The sequence below is a fragment of the Hemicordylus capensis genome, chromosome 2 (assembly GCF_027244095.1).
Source record: "Hemicordylus capensis ecotype Gifberg chromosome 2, rHemCap1.1.pri, whole genome shotgun sequence".
NCBI lineage: Eukaryota > Metazoa > Chordata > Lepidosauria > Squamata > Cordylidae > Hemicordylus > Hemicordylus capensis.
The window spans coordinates 210424604-210441460 of record NC_069658.1 but is presented as its reverse complement, the minus strand read 5'-3'; the positions used below and the strand labels follow the sequence as shown (position 1 = coordinate 210441460).

Here is a 16857-nt window from a genome sequence, read left to right as displayed (position 1 = left end):
GGAAGTTGTGGAGAACTGTCCAGCAGGATACAAGAGAACCTGGTGGAGGCAAAGGAACCAAGGAAGAACTCCTAGTGTTTTGGGAAGAGAGAATGCCCTGCCAAACTCTCAGGCTATTAGCCATGCTCTTTCAATGGAACCCCCATGTTCAGAAGCAGTCTATCTACCCAATTTCCAGATGTACACCAGGGGACACCACTTGCCACCACCACATCCCACCTTTGGGCTTCCTGGTTATTCCAACCCAGCCCTGCAGTTAAACAAAGCCACCGATAGGACGAGAGGACTTCTGGGCATGCACAAAGTGATTTTCTGCAAATGCTCCATTTTGGTAGAATTAGGGCGTGGGCAGGGCCCCTCGATAACCAGGTGTGACTTTTAGAGCGCTCTAAAAAGAAATCAAATATCTCCCCCACCCCACCCCAAAACCCCACCCCTTTAACCGGCCCGTCAGTTATCCGATTTTCTTTCCTATGCACGCGAAATCTTGCAAACTTTGGCTCCAGTCTTGGGAGGGGGGAGGGTGGGTTGATACGGCACCCCATTGTTTTACAATGGGGGGGCTGTAGCCCAAAGACGCATGCGCGTCTCAGACTCTCCCCCGCCCCCGGTCTCTGCTTTGCAATGCCATCAGCTGGAGAGCTGCAGTTTTCTGCTGGGCAGGTGGAAGAAGCGAAGCGCTGAGCGGAGAGCCTGAAAGGAGGCGGCAGCAAGACAGAGGAGCGCGAGAGGGCGGGAAGGGGGTGCATCCAGTGGGGCTGCCCCCCGCCCCATGGAGGAGCGGGGCCCGGGGAGGGGGTGCCCAGCAGCCGCCGCCTCTCCGCAGCTCCCCCCCCCGGCTGATCTGGGCTGGGTGCCCCCTTTGTCTGGAGAGCTGCTAGCGAGGATTGGCTGCGGGGCCCCCTCCTCCCCCTTTGCAGAGGATGCTCCGCTGATGGGGCTCAGCCCCCTCTGAGTGGGTCGGTCGGTCGCCCCCCCCCCCACCTTTGAAAAACCGCCCCCTCCGCCGCCGGGGACGTCTGTGCAGCGGCAGCAGCAGCAGGAGAGGCGAGGCGAGGAGGCTTCCTGCGCCGGGCTGGGCTGCCGGGACGAGTCCTGCATTCCAGCAGACGCGGAGCGGGCGGCGGCGGCGGCGCGGGCAGGTAGGGGCGCGCGGGAGGGCGGGCTGGCGGGTGCCGCTCCGGCTGGCTTCGTGGCCGCCTCGGAGGCGCCCAACTTCCGCGCAGAGCGCAGCAGCCGATTCCCTCCGCGCGGCTCACCGGCCGATGCGCCGGCACAAAAGTCGGAGGGGCTTCCCTGGTTGGAAGACGCCCCGAGGAGCCGAGAGGTGGTTGCCCCCCGTGTCCTGCCCCCCGCGGTCCTGGACCCAGCTCCCCCCCCGCCGCCTCCCCGCCTGGATGGGCGCAGAGGAGGCATTCTTGGCAGGGGGAGCGGGGCTCGTTGCGGTGTGAGGCTTGCCACACGCGGGGCGGGGCGGGGGGGGAGAGAAATCCACCAGCACCCCCGCCCCGCCTTGGAGCGGATGGGCAGAGGGCGTTGGGGGTTCAGCCTGGAGCAGCTTGGCCAGGTAGAAACTGACCAGCCTCGAGGAGCCCAGTTTGGGATTGTTGCGGTTTGGGTTTGGCACTCGGTCGCCTTTCTCTGCTCTCTGCGGGGATCGGGAGGAAGATGAGCGGGGAGGCGGCCAGGCAAGACGCGGGGGGCGGGGGGGGAAAGAGTCTTAAAGCCCCCACCCCGTTGGAGAGTTCAGGGGTTGGCATAACATTTGCTCTGGTGAATTGGAAGGAAACCGAGGGATGGATCGTTTCCAGATATTTTGGGGGGGGGGCGGTTGTGGGTGCGAAAGCTACCTCAAGAGCAGAGGGGAGCCGGGAGACGTGGGCCAAGAGAGTCCTTTTGGGGTCTGGCAAACTATTGCAAAGGCAACAGCAAGCCCCCTGGGGGGAATCGAGCGGCGGGAAGCGGGATCCTAGAAAGCAGAAGTGGGGGTGAGGGGAGGTCGCAGGATCCTGAATAATGTCACTCTCCTTGTTAGGAGGGAGCAGAGACAGGCGGGACGGGGAGGGGGGCGAGGAGGCGAATCTGCGGGGTCCAGGAGCTCAGGGGTGCAAATATCGCCCGATAAGCAGATGGCCCCTCAGAGGGCATCAGCTGGTGACATCAGAAGGGTGGAAAATTCAGGAGGAGGATGGAAGCAGGTGTCGTTAAAAGAAGGAGGGGGAAAGGGGCAGTTCTCCTCGAATTACTAATGAATGGATTATTGCTGTGAGCAGAACGCCTGGCTGTAGGAGGGAGGCTGCTGGAGTATTAGAGAGGTCCTTTAGGATGTCCCCACTAGAGATGGCCAAGCCGTTCAGTGTCGGGGTGAATGGCAGTCTGGCCGTAGGAACAGAGGAAGCTGCCATAGACTGAGTCAGACCATTGGTGCATCTAGCTCAGGATTGTCTGCACAGACTGGCAGCGGCTTCTCCAAGGTTGCAGGCAGGAATCTCTCGCAGCCCTATCTGGGAGATGCTGCTGCCAGGGAGGGAACTTGGAGCCTAGATGCTCTTCCCAGAGCGGCTCCATCCCCTAAGGGGGAATCTCTTATAGCGCTCACACATCAAGTCTCCCATGCAAATGCAACCAGGGCAGACCCTGCTTAGCTAAGGGGACCAGTCAGGCTTGCTGCCACCAGACCAGCTCTCCTCTGGTCCTCGGAACCTTAGGGCCACATGGCAGCTCTGTGGGGCAACCTGTTTCCTGCCCTGTGACCCCTAGCTGGGAAGGGCAGAGCTGTTGGTCCCTAAGGCACACAAGCCGGTCCTGGGCTGTTTCTTGGTCACCCTTTGGTGTGACCGAATGTCAGGAGGGTGGGACGGAATATCTGGGACTGGCACAGAGAGAGCGATGGCAATACACTGTAGATGCAATTGGTTTAAAATTGGTTTTCTATGGTGCGATCAAGAGACATCGTGGGAGTGATAAAAGCGAGAGTAAAAGGGAGGGAGGGGGGCGTCTGCCCCCAAGGCGTGTACAGCCAGCCTCAATAGCGGCTGGAAAGAGAGAGAAAGGAAGGGTGAGAAGGAGTGAACTGGAGAAGTGGCGAGGCTCTGCGCTCCAATCTTGTGCATGTTTACCTGGAAGTGGGCTCCAGTGAGGGTTTCTCCCAAGCTTCTGTGAGTAGGAATGCAGTATTCATTAGGAACAACAGGAAGCTGCCTTCTCCTGAGTCAGACCCTTGGTCCATCAAGCTCAGTATTGTCTACCTAGACTGGCAGCAGCTTCTCCAAGCTTCTCTCAGCCCTATCTTGAGATGCTTCCAGGGAGGGGACTTGGGACCTTCTGCAATTCCCAGAGCAGCCCCATCCCTGAAGGGGGATACCTTGCATGTGGTCTCCCCTGCAAATGCAAACCAGGGCAGGCCCTGCTTGGCAAAGGGGACAATCCATGCTTGCTGCCACAAGACCAGCTCTCCTCCTTTTGGGCTGGAGAGAAGTATTGGTTAAGAGGACCAGCGCAATATCCATTTTCCCTCTTCTCCCCAAGGTCTCCACCTTTTGGCTTTCCGGTGGCAGGTATTCCGGAGAGCCTAAATGCATGCATAAGATATGGAAATGTGTTTCTGGGTGCAGAACCTAGAAACCCAGCATTGCCTGCCTCTCCAGACGGCGGTCATACCTGTTGTTAAATGCCCTTAGGGTTTTTTTAAAAGAAGTTCACAATCTGCAAACACACACCCTGGCCTTCAAGAATATGTAGAACTTCATGTCTCAAAACCATAGATGCCAGAGTTCAAAAAGAGAAGCAAAGATCTTGAGAGGACGCCTCTAGTCCAGCTTCCTGTTTCCTACAAGCAGGCAAGTATTCAGAGATAGACTGTCCCTGAAGGTGGAGGGTCCCCATATATGTCTTAACTAATGGCCGGTGAAGAAGCAGAGACCGGGCCTCCTCGCTGCGGCTTCCTGCTTTTTCAATCCCACCTGCGTAAAAGAGGTGTGGATATTCAGCAGCACAAGGACTGTATTTTGCCTGTGCCCAGAAGCCCTCGGATTGTGCTTCACATCATTCCAAGGCAGAGCTGGATATGGGCCCAGATGAAGCCTTAGGGAGATTGGATGCGTGGATGCACAAAGGAGGAAGACCGGTCACGGGAAAGGACCTTTTGGACTCACTCATTCATTCATTCATTCATTTGACTTCTAGACCGCCCTTCCAAAAATGGCTCAGGGCGGTTTACACAGAGAAATAATAAATACATAAGGAAGAGGAATCCCTGTCCCCAAAGGGCTCACAATCGAAAAAGAAAAACAAGAAAAACTCCCCCTGTGTTTACTCAGAAGTAACTTCCATTGCATTCAATGGGACTTACTCCTAAGTAAGTGTGCCTAGGATTGCAGCCTTTGTCTGGGGTTTGGTGGGAAGATATGTGGTCATCGGTTGCTGCCAGCAGTTACTTGAGTGTGACTTTCTGCGGCTTATCTTTTCAAATCCAGTAACGCGTGTGTGTGCATTAGGAAGCAGGGGCTGTAGCTCAGTGGCACAGGGTCTGGTTTGCAGGCAGAGGGTCCCCGGTCCCGCCCTTGGCAGCATCTCCAGGTAGGGCTGGGAAGGTCTTGTCTGAAGCCCTGGAAAGATGCTGCTGGTCAGAGTAGGCCTGACTGCATTAGCTGCACCAAAGGTGTGACTTAAAAAGGACATTGTTGAACTGGAGAAGGTACAGAAGAGGGCAACCAAGATGATCAGGGGCCTAGAGCACCTTTCTTATGAGGCAAGGCTACCAACACCTGGGGCTCTTTAGTTTAGAAAAAAGACAACATGATTGCGGGGAGACATGATAGAGGTCTATAAAATCATGCATGGACTGGAGAAAGTGGAGAGAGAGAAATTCTTTTCCCTCTCACACAACACTAGAAGCAGGGGTCACTCCATGAAATTGATTGCCAGGAGGTCTAGGACCAACAAACGGAAGTACTTTTTCACGCAACGCGTGATCCACTTGTGGAACTCTCTGCCACAGGATGTGGTGACGGCCAACAACCTGGATGGCTTTAAGAGGGGTTTGGATGACTTCACGGAGGAGAGGTCTATCAATAGCTACTAGTCAGAGGGCTGTGGGCCACCTCCAGCCTCAAGGGTGTGCCTCTGAGTACCAGTTGCAGGGGAGCAATGGCAGGAGAGAGGGCACGCCCTCAACTCCTGCCTGTGGCTTCTGGCGGCATCTGGTGGGCCACTGTGCGAAACAGGATGCTGGACTAGATGGGCCTTGAGCCTGATCCAGCAGGGCTGTTCTTATGTTCTTATGTTCTTATGACTCGTTCAAAGGCAGCTTCCTGTAGTATTTCCAACGTGTGGTGTGGTGGTGTTTTCCATTTAATTTTGTCCGATCTGTCATCCCTGTTGACTTTTGCATTCGGAGAGCAGTACCAGCTTATGGGATTTCCTGACCCGAGATGAGGCAGTTTATCATAGGCAGCCTTTTTTTTTTTAAAAGCAAACCAAAAGTTCACAAAGGAGACTATCCATCATGATAGCTAAGAGCAGAGCCTCCCTATTCAGAGGCAGTCTACCTTTGAACACCTAGTGCTGGGAGGGGAAGCAGTAGAGGGTTTTTTTCCCCTCAATTCTCTGCTTGTGGGGTCCCCAGTGGCACCTTGCTGGTGGTTATGGGATGTCTGACTGGGTACTCTTCTGGTCTGATGTGGCAGGGTTCATCTTGTGGCAAGATGAACCTCCAGGTTCTGAGGGAGTCTATCTCTGAATAGCAGAGCACAGGGGAACACAGTTGCCTTGATGCCCTGCTGGTGGGCTTCTCAAAGGTGTCTGGGCTGGCCGCTCTGGCAAAAGGGGATGCTCAGCTTCATGGACCTTTGGCTTGGCCTGGCAAGGCTATTCCTTACGTCCTTAGACAAATCTATTGGCACTTCTAGCCATGAGGGCTTTAAATGGAACCTCCATGGGCAGAGGCAGTCTATCTTCAGGTGTAGGTGGCCAGCGATAAGGCGAGGGAGGATGGAGGTACAGAAGGGTGGAGCCTCTTAGGTGCAAGATCTGCCTGCAGCCAGGGGTGTAATTAGGGGGCAGCTCATGGGGCACGGGCCCACAGTGTATGGCTCGGAGCCCCAAATCTCACCAGCCCCCTCCGTCCTCCGTGACCTCTCCCAGAAAGGGACTGCATCAGTGGAGGAGGCATATTCTCCTGGCCTCGCCTCTCTCTCTGCTGTTTCCATCTTCATACGAGTTGTATTATATTGGAGACTATAAAAAAAGATACTCGGTTATTCTTGGGGGTGCGGGGAGTTGTGATGGAGTTAAATTATTGCAAGGGGTGTTGTGGGCCCGAGTCGCAAAAGTGCCTGGCAACACCCGTGTCTGGAGCTTTCTGCAAGTGCCCAGAATGTCTTGAGTCCTTGAAGGTGTCATCTTCTGCAACCTTCCTGTTCGGGCATGCGTGCAGTCCCACTTGGAGACAGCAGTCAGCAGGAGGAGGAGGAAGAAGAAGAAGAAGAAGAAGAGGGCTTTGGAGGATAATTGAGCCTTTGCTTGCAGTGGGGAGCAGAGCCCTGGGGAAGGTTTCTGATGTGGATCTGTTCCTCTTTGGAGGCTTGAAGCGGTAATCTTGACTCACGCTGTTTCCATCTCCTCTTTGTTGTCTTTCCCCCCATGATCAAAAATTAGAATCTAAGGTTCTCAAGGTAGAGATTGAGACCCGTCTTTTGATAGCTCACTTATTCTGCAAAGTGCTCACTGCAAAATGCAGCAAGGGCGCTAGAGGAATGGATGCAGAAAGGGATTGATACATTTTGGGAGAGCCCTGCCAGATCAGGCCCCAAATGGCCATCGGGCCCCAGCACCCTGCCACCAACAGAGGACAGCCGGATGCCTCTGGGAAGCCCACAAGCAGGGCATGAAGGCACCAGCCCTCTTTCGGCTGTGCTCCACAGCAGCTGGCGTTCAGAGATAGACTGCCCTGGACATGGAGGTTCCATGGAGCAGTCACTGGCTAGCTTCTGGGTGGACCCCTGTTAACTGTTTCTCGAATCCCTTTTTAATAAGGAGAACTTGTCTGAATCAAGTTGAATACATCTAGTCCTGCCAGCCAGATGCCTCTGGGGAGAGGCAATTGTGGTGCGTAGGTTATTTTTAATCCCCATGAGCTATTCCTCCGACAAGACACCAGAAGACAGCCAACGGGGATTCAATTTGCCTGGGTTATCCCCTTCCAGAGGGATCCCAGATCTTGCTTCCTAGTGGTTTGACCCAGCCACGCCAGACCCCAGGCAGGTTCCCAGCCAGGCCCAGGGGTTGACCTTCATGGGTCCCTCAAGGGCAGGGAGCCATTTCTAGAAATTTGGCCCAGATAGAAGATTCCAGTGACGTCAAGGCAGGTTACAGCTCTGCAGGGACCCTGGACAGCTCCCCTAGAAGGCAGACGTGTATCCAATGGAGTTCAGTTCAACTGAGCCTTTATGCCCCCATTCAGGGTCACATGACCAGCACAGCCCTGTCCCTTGAGCAGAGTTGCTTGGAATTTAAAGGGGCGGCAGCACCATTGCTTTGTACCCTCCGCATATGTGGGCTCTTTCCAGAGGAGGTGCCTTCTTGATGTGCGTCCATGCAAGCTTTCCTTGGTTCTCTTCAGAGAGGTCCCTGAGGATTTTCATCACTGAAGATCTTAAATGCTCCTGAGCCGGTACAGCGTTGATTTCCCTTGTTCCCTTCCTTAATTGTTCAGAAGTTTGCTCCGTGCTGTAGTCAGCTCCTCCTGAATTTTTGGTTTTAGTAGGAGAGTCTGAAATTAATTCTGGGACTGATGCATTTGTGGTTGGCTGCTGCTCTCGGTCCCTTCAGGTCAATGGCATGTTTGCCACATCTGTAGATTCCTTTGTGCCTTTTCCATCTCCAGCGGCCCCTCTCTTTTACGGATGCTTGCATCTGCATTGAGAAATGGAAAGGGTCATTGCTCAGTTTGTGTGCAAAATGTCCCTCCCAGATTCAGTTTCTGACACCTTCAGGTTAGGCTGGGAAAGACAAGCATCCAAAATCCTGAAGAGCTGCTGCCAGAAAATGTTGCTCTTGCCCTGCAAAAAAAAGTCTGTAGGATTGCATCAAGGTTTTTTTGTATTGTTTTACCAAAGCACACATGCATACCTGAGCATCAGTAAAACACCTCACAAAAAGAATTGATGCAGTACAGATCACTTTTGTGTAATGTTTTATCAGTGCAAAAGTATTTGTCAAGATTTGGGTGCAGCATTTTACCAAAGCACACATGCATCCCTGTGCTTCAATAAAACACCTCACAAAAAGAATTGCTGCAACACAGATTGCTTTTGTGTAGTGTTTTATCAATGCAGAAGTGTGCAACAAGATTTTGCGGGGTGCTGAGTTTTACCAAATCATGCATGCATTCCAGCAAATCAGCGAAACACTGTACACACACACACACAAAAAGGATGCCATACAGATTGCTTTTTTGTAGTGTTGTATCAGTGCAGAAGTATGTACTGGTAAAGACATCAAAGAACAGAAAGCCACGGCAAACTTTGCACATGTGGTAATCTGTACAAAATCCAGAAGTTGAAAATATGACCAGCTCATTCAGAATCGGAACTCCAGAAATCTCTGAGAAATTTGGATGAGAGCACTGGAAAGATCCTAAGCGGTCTGTTCTGGCTTCAAGTCAAAGTTTGAGGAGTTGGGACTGGAGGAGCGTGAGGACTGGGTCATGACCCTGGCACCGGAATGAAATTTGTGCACTGTTTCTGTCTGATTCAGCTGGTCAGATATGGCAATGGAATGAGTCCAGATGGCTGGCGGCAGTTAAAATCGGAACTCTCTTTAATTTGCAATCAAGGCGTTCATTGGCTAATTGTTCCAATTCATCAGTGCAGTGCTTTCAACTAAGCTTTTGGTTTTTTCTTTTTTTTTAAGATGGCAAACCAAATCTGGTGGCAAAAAGGTTTGAGCTTTTTAAATCGTCTCCTCTCCGCACCTTCTGTCCTATGGAGGCTGGAAGCAGATGCTCGTTCACTTGGAAGTAAGCCTGCTGAACTCCCGAGTATGCAAATTTGAGTTATTTAAGGGAGGCAGGGAAACATGGGTCAGTAAAAGGCAGGAAAGTTGGATGGAAAAGATCATGTGGTCAAGATGATGGGAGAGAGGCTAATCATCTGAGCGGCAAGTTTTTTTGATAGCGGCAAAAGGAGACCATGGACAGTCAGGAAAACAAACCACTGGATCCTAGAACAAATCAATCCAGAATTTTCACTCGAGGCTCAAATGACCAGGCTCAAACTCTCATACTTTGGACACATTCTGCGAAGACCCAGCTCCCTGGAGAAGTCCATCATGCTGCGGAAAGTTGAAGGAAAGAGAAGAAGAGGACGACCAGCAGCAAGGTGGGTGGACTCGATGACGACAGCAATGAATGCACCACGGAGAGACCTGAAAGGCCAAGTGGAAGACTGATAATCCTGGAGAGCATCTATCTAGGTGGTTGCTAAGAGTCGACACCGAATTGATGGCGCTTAATCAATCAATCAAAAAGGCCCGAGGGAGGAGAAGACCTCAGGAGTCAAGGCAGGAGGGGACCCAAAGATGAAATGCATCCCATTTTGGATGTCAGAGAGCCGAGTTCAAATTTCTCCTTGTGGCCCTCGCAGGCAAACAGACATCATTATTTTGTCCCCATGTATATTTTAATGTATTTCTGGAACTAATCAGTGTGATTGACTGCAATAAATTGGAATTGAATTCAATTGTTCCCCAAATGAAATTTTTGGAACGGCCATTTACTTTGATTATATTTACTTTGCCGCAATGTGCTACCTTTTCTCACTTCAGTTTGGAAATGCCAAATGCGTCCAAAAAAGGCAGATTGTTCGTGTTCATAGCATATTGAAGGAAATCATGAAAATCCCCCTCACCCAACAGATGCCAAGTGCTTTGCAGTGGGTGGGGGGTGGCAGGTTTGGAGCAAAGATAAGTTGTGGGGGTTGGATGCACAGACCTCTTGGTCTTATTATTAAGCGTATTTATATACTGCTTTCAGCAAGAATCTACAAAGTGGCTTGCATATTGTGTTTAGGGCTGACCCCAAAATATTTGCCTTATAAGCTACACACGCATGCACCCTTGGAGGTTTTGTTTAATTATTTATTACATTTCTATGCCTCCCCATACAAAAAGGTCCCTGGGCGGTTCACAGTCTAAAAACCATTAAAACAATTTTTAAAACACAAATAAAAACACTTAAACCCGAAGCCTTAAAACGATAAACCCAAAGCCTGGCTAAACAGATATGTTTTCAGGTCCTTCTTAAAAGCATTCAGAGAAGGGGAAACGCTATGATTTCATCAGGAAGCGTGTTCCAGAGTCCCAGGGGCTTTTACGCACAGCAGGTTTTACCACGGGTTTACTGGTAAATTAATATTAAATCAATTAATTAAATTAATACAAACTCAAAGTTGTCCCCCAATACCAACACAAATAGTGGATTTTTTTTTTACCCCGGGTATAAATCGGGTTACACTCTAATGCGCAGTGAAAAACCCAAATTGTGTGTGAACTGCTCCCCAATAACTCGCAGGGACTTCAGGGTAAATCTTGCCGATATGTGAATGCACCCCATTCTGTAGGAGATGTGAGTTAAAGGGCTTCAAAAGCCCCGTGTGAAAAGCTCCCAGGGCAACTCCAGAAAAGGCCTGGTTTTGAGTTGCCACCAACTGAGCTGGTGGCAACTGCAACTGGACTTCCTCAGATGATCTTAATTAGCAGCAGAGTTGATGAAGAAGAAGGCGTTCTCTTAAATACCTTGGACCCAAGCCATTTAGGGCTTTATAGGTAATGACCAGCACGATGTATTTCGCCCGGAAATGTATCGGCAGCCAGTATAGTTCTTTAAAAAATGTGTATAATATGATATTTTCAGGCAACCCCAGAGACCAACTGGGGGAAGATTTCAGGAAGATCCTGCAAACGGGGACAAAAGTGCTCACCCATCCAAGTAAAGGCCAGAAGCATTTCCCTCACTCTGAACTGGCTTTGTGACACCATCACTTCTAGGCAAATATGTGATCTAACAGACTTGCTGCGTGCTCTCTGATTGGGATCACCCTAATGTTTCAGAGGAAAAATGCCAAGCTGCCAATTGAGCAGTGAACAGCTTGAAAATTGACTACAGGATTTGTTACCCTCACTCTGAACTGGCTCTGTGATGGCATCACCTAATCAAACATGTCTATGTGGTTCATAATATTCTACGATTGTGCCTAACATCCAGTGATGGACTTCTCTTCCTCCAGAAATCCATCTTTTTACAAACCAACATACCTAGTGACCAACCCCCCATCATGTGGCAGCAAGTTCCATTTGTCAGTTATACACTGCTAGTGGTACATTGCAGCAGAGATATGTGCGATTCTAACCAAACTACAATGGTCTAGAGCAATGCAGAATGGGAACTGCAACACACTGCCAGCAAAATCTTCTATGGCGCTGCAAAAATCTGAGGTTCCATCATGTTGCTTAGCAGTTCGTCTTCTAAATCGGACTTCTGAATTGGTCTTCTGATTCGTCTGCTCACTGGGGTGCCTAAACTTCCTGCCTTCTTTGTGTCCTTGCAGAGCATGGCTTTGGGTCAAAATGAAAGGCAGAGGAAAGAGGAAGACGGAGGCAAAGAATGTGTGTGTGCGTGCTTGTGTAAGTCTGGTAGCCTGCCAAGAATTAAATTGCATTTCATGTGAAGCTAATCACCAATCACCAGATTGGCATATTCATGAGGAGCATGAATTATTCACGAGATGACAGATGTAAGTGGGGGGGGTGTTTCTATTCTCCTGTCGGTTTTGTTAAAAATCCGCACACACATGGGATTGCCCGTTATCTCGAAGATGCATTTTTGGGGCCTGCCCATCCGTAGGTGTGCATTCCGAGATGGATTTCCACACGAAGGCCAGCCAGAGGGCAAAAATGCTGGGCCCTCCCCTTCACCCAGGGGGCATTGTTCATAATCCAGGAAGCCCCTGGTGATGAGGAGAGCAAAGAGACGGAAGACGTTTCTGCCACTGATATCAAGAGGGGCCGTTGTGGCTTCCTAATTGCAAAAATCCACAAGACGAGTGAAGTATTGTCTGCTGGGCACAAGGCCGCCCAGACAGGCAGACTTTCAAGGATGTCTGTCATTTCAGCTTCTTAAAAAGTGACAAGCTGTTGAGAAACCATGCTGAGGGAGTGAGAGGGAAAGAATCTCTCACACTTTTTTTTTGAGTCTCGCTTATCACCTCTTTTACTTAACCACTAATGGAGGCAGCAGAAATATTCACATCTTCCCAGATTGCTGTGGTTGCATTTTAACAAAGAATGCTGCGGAATCCAATCTGAAATTATTCAGATTTTGTCCCTGGATTTTGGAGAACTGCATTTCCTGGTCTAGATTCTGATGTTGGACTGGTGGATTAAGGATTCTCCTGAATTTTGTAAGGGACAGTTATTCCTGTGTGCATCCCTCTTATTTTACCAGTGGGCACTGATAAACAACCCCCCCCCCCGCAAGCAATCTGGGTGCAATCATACATCTGACTGCATCAAGGGTTTTTGCACTGTGGCTTACTGATGCACATATACATTGGTGAAACACCACACAAATAGCATCTTGATGGACCCGTCACGTAGCGATGATTTTCTTGCAGTGTTTTATCAGTACAAATCAGTAATGCAAAGACACAAACAAACTCAAAACTGTGACACGGTGCAAAACGTGGACATTTAAATATGCAAGGGCGAAGATTTGTTGGTGCATCGGCTCTGCTATGGAAAGCAGGATTTGGATACTGAAAATCAAAGGGAGATTTCGGAAACCTGCTCAGCAACTGTTAGCTGAAGTTCAGCATGGGGACACCAGGTGTTTAATTTCTCCGTCCCCGCCGGTGTGGAGACAGTGGCCTCTTCTCTTGTGCTCCATGATGGTTTGGACCTGCGAGGGCACAGCTGGACTTTGCAGATTTGTCTAGGTTTCCAGAATGACCAGCTCGCTCTGCAGACCGTGTCAGGCGTGGGTGGGGAAAGGGAAGAGGGTTTTGTGGATTCTGTGTGCGGAAAGCAAGTGCCCTTTGGCTCAGAGCAAATTAAACCTCTTGTTGCCTTGTAGGCTTCCCACCTGGCGGGGAGCGGATAAGCACTCCCCATGTGGCTTTCTCCGCGTGCGCACAAGAGGAAAAAGTTGCCGATGCCTTATTAATCATGGTGATGGCCAGGGAGTCTTTTAAACAGACACGTCGGGGGTGGTGGTGGGGGTCTATTGCCTTGATAAATTCAGTGGCACTTCTGCTTCCCTCCAGAGAGGCTGCAATAACAACACTTTGCAGCCGGCTGGAAGAGTCGGCTGGAACAGCATCTTGTCTTTGGAAGGGAAACCCCTGTGTCTGGGGATGGGGCCGCAGTTCAGTATCAGAGCATCTGCTTTGCTGGCAGAGGGTCCCAGGTTCAGTCCCTGGCAGCATCTCCAGGTAGGGCTGGGAGGGATGTCTCTCTGAAATCCTGAAGATGGGAGCAGAGCCACCATTGTGCAAGGGCGTTCAAAGAACCCGGGCTGCCACGCTTGGGCCGCGCCTGGCAAAAAAAAGAGAGTTGCGTTTCCGGCTAGGCTAGGAACCCAGCACTGGCTGAAGCTTTTCGAAAAGGGAACCGTGCCATTTCTCTCTCTGCTTTTGCGAGCAGGGAGAGGCGCTACCAGGTGACTGATTGTAGGCAGAAGGGCCCTACAGCAAGAGACTCCTCAATGGACAAGCACAGGGATCCGTCTGCAACTGGAAGCAACAAGCATCCATTTTTCAAAGCGTGAGGGGTTTCTTGGGTGTCTCACCAATACAGCCACACAGAGGTGGGAAAGCACTGAACAGGAAAGAAGGGGTGAGGAGAAGGAGATAGGGATAGAGTCAGGAGGCTGGAGGAAGAGAAAAGAAAGGCAGGGATAAATCCAGCTAGAAAAAGGCACTGAGCAATATGGCAGTGTTGATGGCTGTTTTTCATAGATCGTCCTCTACGTTCCTGGGACTCACTGATAAAACACTAAGGGGGAAAGCCACCTTTCCCCCGAAGCTAATTAGTTCTTTGCATCTGTCTTCACGGCAGAGGACACTGAGCATATACCTGTGCCTGAACTGAGCTTCTCAGAGACAGAGGATAAAGAACTGAGTCAGACAGAGGTGACGAGAGATGATGTTAGGAAAGGAACTTAGGAAACATAGGAAACTGCCATATACTGAGTCAGACCATAGGTCTATCTAGCTCAGTATTGTCTTCACAGACTGGCAGCGGCTTCTCCAAGGTTGCAGGCAGGAATCTCTCTCAGCCTGATCTTGGAGATGCTGCCAGGGAGGGAATTTGGAACCTTCTGCTCTTCCCAGAGCGGCTCCATCCCCTGAGGGGAAGATCTTGCAGTGCTCACACATCAAGTCTCCCATTGATATGCAACCAGGGCAGACCCTGCTTAGCTATGAGGACAAGTCAGGCTTGCTACCACAAGACCAGCTCTCCTCTCCCTCTAAACTGTCTGGAAAAATTAAACATTAACAAATTGCCAGGTCCAGGTGGCATCCACCCAAGAGTCCTTAAGGAACTCAAATGTGAAATTGCTGACCTCCTTGCAAAGATATGCAACTTATCCCTACAGTAGGGCAGGGCTGCTCAACTTCGGCCCTACGGCAGATGTTGGCCTACAATTCCCATAATCCCTAGCTAATGGCCACTGTGGCTGGGGATTATGGGAATTGTAGTCCAAAAACAGCTGGGGAGCCTAAGATGAGCAGGCCTGAAATAGGGTCTGTACCAGAGGACTGGAAAGTAGCCAACGTAATCCCAGTTTTCAAAAAGGGATCCAAGGAGGATCTGGAAAATTGCAGGCTGGTCAGCTTAACGTCTGTTGCAGGCAAATTAATAAAAAGCATTCTCAAGGATAAAATTATTAAGCATATAAAATAACAGGCCCTGCTGAGGGAGAACCAGCATGGCTTCTGCAAAGGTAAATCTTGCCTCACCAACCCTATGGATTTTTTTTGAGGATGTCAACAGGTGTATAGATATAGGTGATCCAGTTGACATAGTTTGCCTGGACTTTCAAAAAGCTTTAGACAAAGTTGCTCATCAAAAGCTCTTGAGAAAATTTAGGATAAGGGGACAAGTACATGTGTGGATTGGTCACTGGTTGAAGGACAGGAAACAGAGGGTAGGAATAAATTGACAGTTTTCACAATGGAGGGAAGTAAGAAGTGGGGTCCCCCAAGGATCTGTACTGGGACTGGTGTTCTTTAACTTGTTCATAAATGATCTAGAAGTTGGGGTAAGCAGAGAAGTGGCCAAATTTGCAGATGACACTAAACTATTTAGGGTAGTAGAATCCAAGAGAGATTGTGAGCAGCTCCAAAAGGATCTCTCCAAACTGGGGGAGTGGGCGACAAAGTGGCAAATAATGCAGTTCAATGTAAGCAAGTGTAAAGTGATGCATATTGAGGCAGAAACCCCAACTTCGCATATACACTGATGTGGTCTGAGCTGTCAGTGACTGACCAGGAGAGAGATCTTGGGGTTTTGGTGGACAGCTCGCTGTGTCCACTCAGTGCATGGATGTACCCTGAGGGGAACATTTTACAGTGCTCAAACACATCTCCCATTCAAATGCAAACCCAGGTGGACCGTGTTTAGCAAAGGGGACCATTCATACTTGCTACCACAAGACCAGCTCTCCTTCAGCAAGGCCTGTTCTGTATGCTTAACAGTTTTGTCCTTAAGTATGCTTTCTATTAATTTACCAGGCACAGAAGTTAAGCTATCCAGCCTGTAGTTTCCCATATCCCCTTGAATCCCTTTTTGAAAATCAGAGTTACATTAGATACTTTCCAGTCCTCTGGTACAGAACCTGATCATAGGGACAAGTTACAATCTTTGCTAGGAGATCAGCAATTTCACATTGAGTTCCTTCAGTGGGCGGATGTCATCTGGCCCTGGTGGTTTGTTAAGTTTTTTTTTTTTTCAACAGTTTATAACATCCTCTCTCATTGCCTCTAATTGGCCCAGTTCTTCAGTCTCCAAGCCTGAGAAGCTCAGTTCCAGAGCAGGTATATGGTCAGTATCCTCCGCCATGAAGACAGATGCAAAGAACTCACTGAGCTTTTCTGAAATCACCTTATCCTCCTTAATAATTTAATTCACGCCCTCACCATCTAATGGTCCAACCGCCTCCTTGGCAGGTTTTCTGCTTCTGATATTTTTAACCAAGTTTTTGTTATTCCCCTTGATGCTTCTAGCTATGTGCTCCTCAAACGTTCTTTTTGCTTCCCTTATTGTCTCCTTGCACAGGGAACCTGGAACCTTCTGCATGTATGTGCTCTTCTCAGAGCGCCCCTATCCTGGAAGGGGGAATATCTTACAGCTCTTAAATGTGGTCTCCACCTAATGGTGCAGTGGGGAAATGACTTGATTTGAACAAGCCAGAGGTTGATTTGACTTGATTTGAACAAGCCAGAGGTTGCCGGTTCAAATCCCCACTAGTATGTTTCCCAGACTCTGGGAAAGACCTATATCTGGCAGCAGCAATATAGGAAAGATGCTGAAAGGCATCCTCTCATACTGCATGGGAGATGGCAATGGTAAATCTCTCCTATATTCTAACAAAGACAACTACAGAGCTCTGTGGTTGCCAGGAGTCGACACCGACTCAACGGAACACTTTACCCATTCAAATGCAAACCAGGCAGACTCTGCTTAGCAAAGGGGACAATTCATGAATCTCCTGAGCTGATTAGAACCGCCCAGGCTCAAATCCGTATGCCCTCTCGCCTTTCTCTCCTCTCCTGGCTAGGCACAGTCCAGAGGATGTGG

The 16857-nt window shown here is 49.9% G+C and overlaps 1 protein-coding gene across 2 annotated transcripts in view; it reads left to right on the top strand.

The window, feature by feature from the left end:
- Positions 1-632: 632 nt before the first annotated feature.
- Positions 633-16857, top strand: part of NCAN (neurocan) — an 80799-nt gene continuing 64574 nt past the window's right edge. For both annotated transcript variants that reach the window (XM_053296082.1, XM_053296083.1), the window contains exon 1: positions 633-1142. The gene's annotated coding sequence lies outside the window, so the exon portion shown is untranslated. The remainder of the gene's footprint in view (positions 1143-16857) is intronic.